General features: G+C 39.6%; 1 non-coding gene across 1 annotated transcript; it reads left to right on the top strand.

Annotated features, from left to right (window-relative positions):
• Positions 1 to 1400: 1400 nt before the first annotated feature.
• Positions 1401 to 1472, top strand: TRNAC-GCA. The gene has a single exon. It is a non-coding gene; the product is annotated as a tRNA-Cys (tRNA).
• Positions 1473 to 9835: the final 8363 nt, after the last annotated feature.

The following is a 9835-nucleotide window of genomic DNA, read 5'->3' as shown; positions in this document are numbered from 1 at the left end:
ATGTACACTTTAAATATCTTACAATTTTATATATCAATTATACCTCAGTATAGCTGAATTTTTAAAGGCACTAGTAAAAAATATAATTGAATATATTTATTGTCTTAGGAAAAGGATAATAATTTTGATATGAAAATTAAAATTGATGAAATAAAAGACTGCTAATTTGATTACCCTAAAATGTTTAATTTCAGAGTAGCAGAAGCGAAAATCAAAATGAAAAACAAAAAATTACCATAAAATATTTTCAACCCATGAAACATATAAAAAGCCTAATACACAGAAAAGGCATTCACAGAAGAAAGAAGAAATAAAATAACAAATAGCAAGTATGATGAATATCACACATATTTAAAGATATAAAATTAAAACACAATGCAATGTCATTTTCACACATCAAATTACATTTTATCTTCTTTGAGTCAGCATATACAAGGATGTGGTAACTAACTATTGTGGCAATCATTTTATAATATATACATGTATCAAATCACATTGTATACTTTAAACTTACATAGTGTTATATGTAAGCTATATCTCAATAAAACTGGAAAATTAAAAACGTTTAAAGATGTGGTAGCTAAGAATAGCAGAGTACAGCAATTTGGCAATTCTAAATCCATTTTTACAGCTTATACTCTTTGCCCCAGTATTCCCATATACAGTTATTTAACCCTAAAGAAGCACATACCAAGTGCAAAAAATATATCCATTACAGTGTTTATTACAGTGAAGTGTTAGTGAAAAATTAGAAAACCTAAATGCCCATCAACAGATTTTGATCAGATTATCTATTATTGATGATGATGTTCAATATTATTGTTGTAGCCACACTTTTCAGGAAACAAACTCACTCAAAAGGACAGTGCAGATAGTGGAGTGCAGTTTATTACACCGGTGGGCCCAAGGCAGAGTCTCCTCTTAGTCAAGGACCCAGACCAGGTTTTGTGAAAACCTTGTATACCTTAAGTGTATGTGCTCAAACCCATCTCCCCAGATTCTCTGAAACTAGTCTGAACAAAGGAAAAGAAAGATAAAATCAAAGTTAACCCATGATTCATATGCCTTAAGCCTAGGTAGTTAACAGTGGACAATTATCAATAGGTCTGTGGTCATACCTCAATAAGCATAATAGAATTTATGATTCTGTTCAGTTACACAGATAATTAGAGTATTTTTTTTTAGGTGATAGAGAGTCTAGGTATGAGTCCTGGGCCTCTTCCATCTGGGGGGGTCTGATTTTCCAGTTTGTATGTCGTTTCCATAGATACAGGGCATATAGCTCAAAGTGCACAGTCCGGCTCAAGATGGAGTCCTGCTTTCAAGATGGAACCTGTTCTGTCTGTTTCCTTCTTCGTTATGTTCTCTACATTTAAAACTATATAAACATTAGTTGAGCTTCCCTGCTGGCTCAGATGGTAAAGCGTCTGCTTGCAATGCAGGAGACCCGGGTTCGATCCCCGGGTTGGGAAGACCTTCTGGAGAAGAAAATGGCAACCCATTCCAGTACTCTTGCCTGGAAAATCCCACGGACGGAGGAGCCTGGTAGGCTACAGTCCATGGAGTCTCAAGGAGTCGGACACGACTGAGCGACATCACTTTCATTTTCAAACATTAGATATTAGTCAACAGCAGTTGTGTTATAAACTACAAATATGAATTTTTTTTTTTTACTGCTTTATTAACTTTACACCCAAGACTTCACCTCTAGAAGACAGAATATACAAAATGTTGCTGAGAGATATGGGGATTAGAAAATATGAATTAGAGAATAACAGGGTTGGAAGAGCAATTAGATCATTTAGTACTCTATTTTCATTTTCATAGGGAAAATTATGATACAGAAAGGAGAAGTAACTTATCCAGAGTCACACAATTGTAAATAAAAATATTGCCTTGTTATACCAGTAAACAAAGTACGCTACAGCCATTGAGCCATCACAGTACCATCACCCTTGAGGGAGCCTTGAGGGAACTTAGCGTAGAAACAAGAAGCCCATTATTTAGCTGTCAATAGCTGCAGCAACCCCCGATGGTGCACCCTGAGGGGACTCAGGATCAGAAAGCACAGGATACTGGCCTCAGATAGCTGAGGTGTATATCAAAGGAATGATTACAGTGAACCCAGATTCTTGCATCTTCTTATACATAGAAAAGCACTAAATTCCTAATCTTGAGATACTTGGCTTTCTTAACTTACCAATAATCTTTAGATATTCCAACTACCTGGTCTCTATTACAAAAACTCCTATACATCCTGGCTCCTCTCCTTTCCTCTTCAGAGCAGTCTCTCAGAAATATCTGACATGCTTTGTCCCAGGCTTAAGTCCTCAGTTTTGTCTGCCAAATAAAACATAACTCTCAACTTTTAGGTTATGCATTTTCTTTCAGTCAGCACAGTAATAGAGAAGGTATAAGACCTCAGGTATTCTGGCCGCAGTTTAGTATTTTGCTCCCTGGAAAAACATAAGCCCCTTGGGGACAGGTCCACACAGGTAATACCTATAGTAGAGCCTCAATATGTAGGTTACAGAAAGGAGAACAAATGGGTATGTTGACTCATGCCCATCCAGTCAATTTGCTTGGACTGTCAAGTCATAGCCCTTCCCATCATGACCCAGTTGCCCTGGTGACTCGGAGAAGGCAATGGCAACCTACGCCAGTACTCTTGCCTGGAAAATCCCATGGATGGAGGAGCCTGGTGGGCTGCAGTCGATGGGGTCGCTAGGAGTTGGACACGACTGAGCGACTTCACTTTCACTTTTCACTTTCATGCACTGGAGAAGGAAATGGCAACCCACTCCAGTGTTCTTGCCTGGAGAATCCCAGGGATGGGGGAGCCTGGTGGGCTGCCGTCTATGGGGTAGCACAGAGTCGGACACGACTGAAGTGACTTAGAAGCAGCAGCAGCCCTGGTGACTCAGTCATAAAGAACACACCTGTCAATGCAGGAGGCACAGGTTCTATCTCTGGGTCAAGAAGATCCCTTGGAGAAGGAAATGGCAACCCACTCGAGTATTCTTGCCTGGGAAATCCCATGGACAGAGGAGCCTGGCAGGTTACAGATTATGGGATCACAAAAGAGTTGGACATGATTTAGCAACTAAACAACAAATATAATTAGATCTAGTGAATTGAAAGGAATGCATCCCTTTCAACGCAGTGACTAGAGTCAAAACTTAAGTGCCTTAGGCCAAAGTTTTCACCACCTCGCAATATAAATTTCATAGGAGATCTTAGGAAGAATTTATATATAATTTGCTGAACCTTAAAGTCAACATTGAATTATTTTCTATTGAGTCCTGTTACATATTTGGTGTAAAGTATTACCCTGGAATTTAGAAATTTTATCCCCAGTCCTCTGCTTTCTTACTGTAGCAAGACCCAAACTGGATATTCTGTTTCTCTGGACATCATTTTTCTCTCTGGTTCTTCCAGAAACAAATGCTGGGAAAAGGATTCAAGAATAAGAAATTTATTTGAAAGGTGATCCCAGGAAACACAGGCAGAGGAATAGAAAAGTAAGATAGAGAAGTTGATGGAGGATTAGGATGGGGAGACCACCTTCTACCCCACAAAGTCATCAAAAGATCATTTGAATGCTGAGCAACTTCCACAAAACAACTTCTGAACACTGGCAGAGGAGACCAGCCACCCAGAAGGGCAGCCCATTCTCTTCAAAAGGAGGTAGGACAAAATATAAAAGACAAAAAGAGAGACAAAAGATTTAGGGATGGAGACCCTTCCTGGGTAGGGAGTTATGAAGGAGAAGTTTCCAAACAGCAGGAAATCCTCTCACTAGTGGGTCTGTGGGGAGTTTTGGAATCTCAGGGCAACGTAACCGGGAGGGAAAAAAAAACCCCACAGAATACACGTATAACCACAACTGCCAGAGAAGTAGCCCAGAGGCTCATATCTGCCACCAGCGAGCAGGGGCTGGACAGGGAGGCGCAGGTTACATGCTTAGGGTAAGGACCAGGCCTGGATGCCCTGAGGACAATCTGAGGGAGCAAATGTGAGATAGCAACCCAAACTATGGGATAACCGGAGAGAGAAAAAAAGAGAGAGAGAGAACTATCCTGTAAAAAGCTCTAACCTAAAGCGCAGGTTGGCCCACTCACAGAACAAAGGATTGAGTGAACACCGAAGGAGAGCCAACTGGCTATGGATCGGCCCCTCCCCCAGCTGGAGGCAGAGGAGCAGGCGGGTGACAGCCAGAGCCAGAAGGCAAGGGGCAATCTTGGCCCCAGAGACAGCATCCTCCACCAAACTGTGAGCAGGCTCCCAGTTGCTAACCATGTCTTCCTGGGATCCTGGATGGTTGACATCTGCCAGGAGGGTTGTAGCCTGAGATCAGCTCCCAAGAGGGGACACACAGCACACCCGAGATGGTGCTCTCACGGCACACCCCGGAAACCGAGCAGCCGGGACTGGGGAGGTGATTAAGATTCATGGTCCACCTGGGACAGTGCGCTAGCCAAGCACCTGGTCGCCTGAGCTGTTCGGACCTGGGAAGGGCACAAAACGCATGCCCAACTGAGTCTGTGCCTTTGTGGAGTACCTGAGAAGCTGAACCTGGGAAGTGCACGAAATACAGGGCCCGCTTTGGACAGTTCCCCTGCAGAGCAACCTGGATCCTGAGCAGTGTAGATCCAGAAAGCTCATACCTCTGAGAGCTGGGGCAAACCCAGTGTGGTCCATACACTCCAACCACTCCCCACACACGCCAGTGATATTTGTTCACAGTGCTCCTCCCTCCCCACAACACAACTGAGCAAATGAGCCTAAATAAGTGACCACCTTCAACCCCTTGGGTCAGGACGGAAATTAGACACTGAAGAGGCTTGCAAAAAGAAGAAGCCAAAATAAACAAAGGGAACCGTTCTGGAAGTGACAGGTGCAACAGATTAAAACCCTGTAGTTAACATTGACTAAACATTGGAAGGGGCCTATAGACCTTGAGAGGAAATACAAGCTGGAACAAGGAACTATCTGAAACTGAACTGACCCCACACTGCCCACAACAGCTCCAGAGAAATTCCTGGATATATTTTTACTATTATCTTTTAAAATTTTTTAAAAATTTTAAGTTCTTTATTATTCCTTTAATTTTCATTTTATAACCTTTCAAAAAAGACCCTATATTTAAAGCAACTTTCATATGTATACTTTTTTACAATTTTTGTGATTGATTTTGTTTTGTATTTTTAATATTGTATTTTTGATTAAAATTAAAATATTTTATTTTTGATTAAAAGTAGTATTAAAAATCTACTCTAGATTTTTAATCTTTGCTTTTTGGTATTTGTTACCAGTTTTGTACCTTTAAGAATCTAATCTTCAGTATCCATTTTCACTTAGGGGTGTGATTACTTGCGTGATTGCTCTCTCCCCTTTGACTCTCCCTTTTCTCCCCCAGGTCACCTCTATCTCCTCCCTCCCCCTTCTCTTCTCTACTTAACTCTGTGAATCTCTCTGGGTGTTCTGGGCTGTGGAGAACACTTAGGGAACTGATTACTGGCTAGATTGGTCTCTCCCTTTTTGACTCCCCCTCTTCTCCTGGTCACATCTACCTCCCTCCTCCCTCTTCTTATCTCTCTGTAACTCCATGAACCTCTCTGAGTGTTCTAGACTGCGGAGAGCACATAGGGAATTGATTACTGGCTAGATTGGTCTCTCCCCTTTTGATCCCCCCCTTCTCCTCCTGATCACCTCTATCTCCCTCCTCCCTCTTCTCTTCTCCATGTAACTCTGTGAACCTCTCTGGATGTCCCTCACTGTGGTGAATTTTTTCACCGTTAACCTAGATGTTTTATCATCTGTGCTGTATGGATGGAGAAGTCTTGAGGCTATTCTAAGAATAAGACTTAAAGCTAGAGGCAGGAAGCTTAAATCCAAAACATCAGAGAACATCAGAGAACTCCTGATTCCAGGGAACATTAATAGACAAGAACTCATCCAAATGCCTCCATATCTACACTGAAACCAAGCTCTACCCAAGAACCAGCAAGTTCCAGAGCAAGACATACCATGCTAAATCTCCAGCAAAGTGGGAACACAGCCCTGAGCATTAAAAGACAAAGCCTGCCCAAAGCCATGCCAAACCCATAGACACCCCAAAACTCACTACTGGACTCTATTGCATTTCAGAGAGAATAGATCCAGCTCCACCCACCAGAACACAGACCCAAGCTCCCCTAACCAGGAAACCTTGACAAGCCACTAGTCCAACCCCACTCACAGGGAGCAAGCTCCACAATAAAGAGGAACCACAAACTTCCAGCCTACAGAAAGGGCACCCCAAACACAGCAATCTAAACAAAATGAAAAGGCAGAGAAATATTCAGCAGGTAAAGGAACATGATAAATACCCACCAAACCAAAGAAAAAAAGGATGGGATAGGGAGTCTACCTGAGAAAGAATTCAGAATAATAGTAAAGATGATCCAAAATCCTGAAAACAAAATGGAGTTACAGACAAATAGACTAGAGACAAGGATTGAGAAGATGCAGGAAATGTTTAACAAGAACCTAGAAGAAATAAAAAAAGAGTCAATCAATAAAGAATAATGCAATAACTGAGATCAATAGCACTCTGGAGGGAACCAACAGTAGAATAACTGAGGCAGAAGATAGGATAAGTGAGGTGGAAGATAGAATGTTGGAAATAAATGAGGCAGAGAAGAAAAAAGAAAAATGAATCAAAAGAAATGAGGATAACCTCAGAGACCTCTGGGACAAGATTAAACGCCCCAACATTCAAATCATAGGAGTCCCAGAAGAAGACAAAAAGAAAGGGCATGAGAAAATACTTGAGGAGATAATAGTTGAAAACTTCCCTAAAATGGGGAAGGAAATGGCCACCCAAGTCCAGGAAACCCAGAGAGTCCCAAACAGGATAAACCCAAGGCAAAATACCCCAAGACACATATTAATCAAATTAATGAAGACCAAACTCAAAGAACAAATATTAAAAGCATCAAGGGAAAAGCAACAAATAACACACAAGGGGATCCCCATAAGGATAACAGCTGATCTTTCAATAGAAACTCTTCAGGTCAGAAGGGAATGGCAGGACATACTTAAAGTGATGAAAGAGAAAACCCTACAACTCAGATTACTATACCCAGCAAATATCTCATTCAAATATGAAGGAGAAATCAAAAGCTTTACAGACAAGCAAAACCTGAGAGAATTCAGCACCACCAAACCAGCTCTTCAACAAATGCTAAAGGATCTTCTCTAGACAGGAAACAGAAAAGGTTTATAAACTCGAACCCAAAACAACAAATTAAATGGCAATGGGGTCATACTTATCCATAATTACCTTAAATGTAAATGGGTAGAATGCCCCAACCAAAAGACAAAGACTGGCTGAATAGATACAAAAACAAGACCCTTATATATGCCAAGATACCCATCTCAAATGAAGGGACACATACAGACTGAAAGTGAAGGGCTGGAAAAAGATATTTCATGCATATGGAGACCAAGATAAAGCAGGAGTAGCAATACTCATATCAGATAAAATAGACTTTGAAATAAAGGCCATGAAAATAGACAAAGAAGGACATGACATAATGATCAAAGGATCAATCCAAGAAGAAGATATAACAATTATAAATAAATATGCACCCAACATAGGAGCACTGCAATATGTAAGGCAAATGCTAAAAAGTACTAAAGGGGAAGTTAACAGTAACACAATAATAATGGGAGACTTTAATAGCTCACTCACACCTATGGATAGATCAACTAAACAGAAAACTAGCAAGGAAACACAAACTTTAAATGATACAATGGACCAGTTAGACCTAATTGATATCTACAGGACATTTCACCCCAAAACAATGAATTTCACCTTTTTCTCAAGTGCACATGGAACATTCTCCAGGATAGATCACATCCTGGGCCATAAATCTGGCCTTGGCAAGTTAAAAAAAACTGAAATCATTTCAAGCATCTTTTCTGATCATAATGTGGTAAGATTAGATATAAACTACAAGGAAAAAAAACTATTAAAAATACAAATTTATGAAGGCTAAACAACACACTTCTGAATAACCAACAAATCACAGAAGAAATAAAAAAAGAAACAAAAACATGCATAGAAACAAATGAAAATGAAAACATGACAACCCCAAACCTATGGGATTCAGGAAAAGCAGTGCTAAGGGGAAGGGTCATAGCAATACAAGCTTACCTCAAGAAACAAGAGGAAAAGTCAAATAAATAACCTAACTTTACACCTAAAGCAACTAGAAAAAGAAGAAATGAAGAACCCCAGGGTTAGTAGAAGGAAAGAAATGATAAAAATTAGAGCAGAAATAAGTGAAAAAGAGACAAAGGAGACTATAGCAAAAGTCAACAAAACTACAAGCTTGTTCTATGAGAAGATAAATAAAATAGACAAACCATTACCCAGACTCATCAAGAAAAAAAGGGAGAAGAACCAAGTCAACAAAGTTAGAAATGAAAATGGAGAAATCACAACTGACAACACAGAAATACAAAGGATCATAAAAGACTACTATCAGCAAATATATGTCAATAAAATGGACAACTTGGAAGAAATGGATAAATTCTTAGAAAAGTATAACCTTCCGATGGGAGGGAGGTTTGGGGGAGAGTGGACAAAAAAAAAAAAAAAAGAAAAGTATAACCTTCCAAAACTGAACCAGGGAGAAATAGAAAATCTTAACAGACCCATCACAAGCACAGATATCAAAACTGTAATCAAAAATCTTCCAACAGACAAAACCCAGGACCAGATGGCTTCACAGGTGAGTTCTACCAAATATTTAGAGAAGAGCTAGCACCTATCCTACTCAAACTCTTCCAGAAAATTGCAGAGGAAGGTAAATTGCTAAATTCATTCTATGAGGCCACCATCACCCTAATGCCAAAACCAGACAAAGATGCTGCAAAAAAAGCAAACTATAGGCCAATATCACTGATGGACATAGATGCAAAAATCCTCAAAAAATTCTAGTGAACAGAATCCAACAGCATATTAAAAAAGATCATACATCATGATCAAGTGGGCTTTATCCCAGGGATGCAAGGATTCTTCAATATTTGCAAATCAATCAATGTGATACACCTTATTAACAAATTGAAAGAGAAAAACCATATGATTATTTCAATAGATGCAGAGAAAGCCTTTGGCAAAATTCAACATCCGTTTATGATAAAAGCCCTCCAGAAAGCAGGCATAGAAGGAACATACCTCAACATAATAAAAGCCATGTATGATAAACCCACAGCAAACATTATCCTCAATGGTGAAAAATTGAAAGTATTTCCCCTAAAGTCAGGAACAAGACATGGGTGTCCGCTGTCACCACTACTATTCAACATAGTTTTGGAAGTTTTAGTCACAGCAATCAAAGAAGAAAAAGAAAGGAAAGGAATTCAGATTGGAAAAGTAGTAAAACTCTCACTGTTTGCAGATGACATGATCCTCTACATAGAAAACCCTAAAGACACCACCAGAAAATTACTAGAGCTAATCAATGAACATAGCAAAGTTGCAGGATATAAAATTAATACACAGAAATCCCTTGCACTCCTATACACTAACAATGAGAAAACAGAGAAATTAAGGAAACAATTCCATTCACCATTGTGATGAAAAGAATAAAATACTTAGGAATAAATCTACCTAAAGAAACAAAAGCTCTCTATATAGAAAACTATAAAACACTGATGAAAGAAATCAAAGATGACACAAATAGATGGAGAAACACACCATGTTCATGGATTGGAAGAATCAACATAGTGAAAATGAGTATACTACCCAAAGCAACCTAGAGATTTAACACAATCCCTATCA

This window comes from Cervus canadensis, chromosome 18, assembly GCF_019320065.1.
Source record: "Cervus canadensis isolate Bull #8, Minnesota chromosome 18, ASM1932006v1, whole genome shotgun sequence".
Classification (NCBI taxonomy): domain Eukaryota; kingdom Metazoa; phylum Chordata; class Mammalia; order Artiodactyla; family Cervidae; genus Cervus; species Cervus canadensis.
This window is presented reverse-complemented; position numbering and strand designations above follow the sequence as displayed.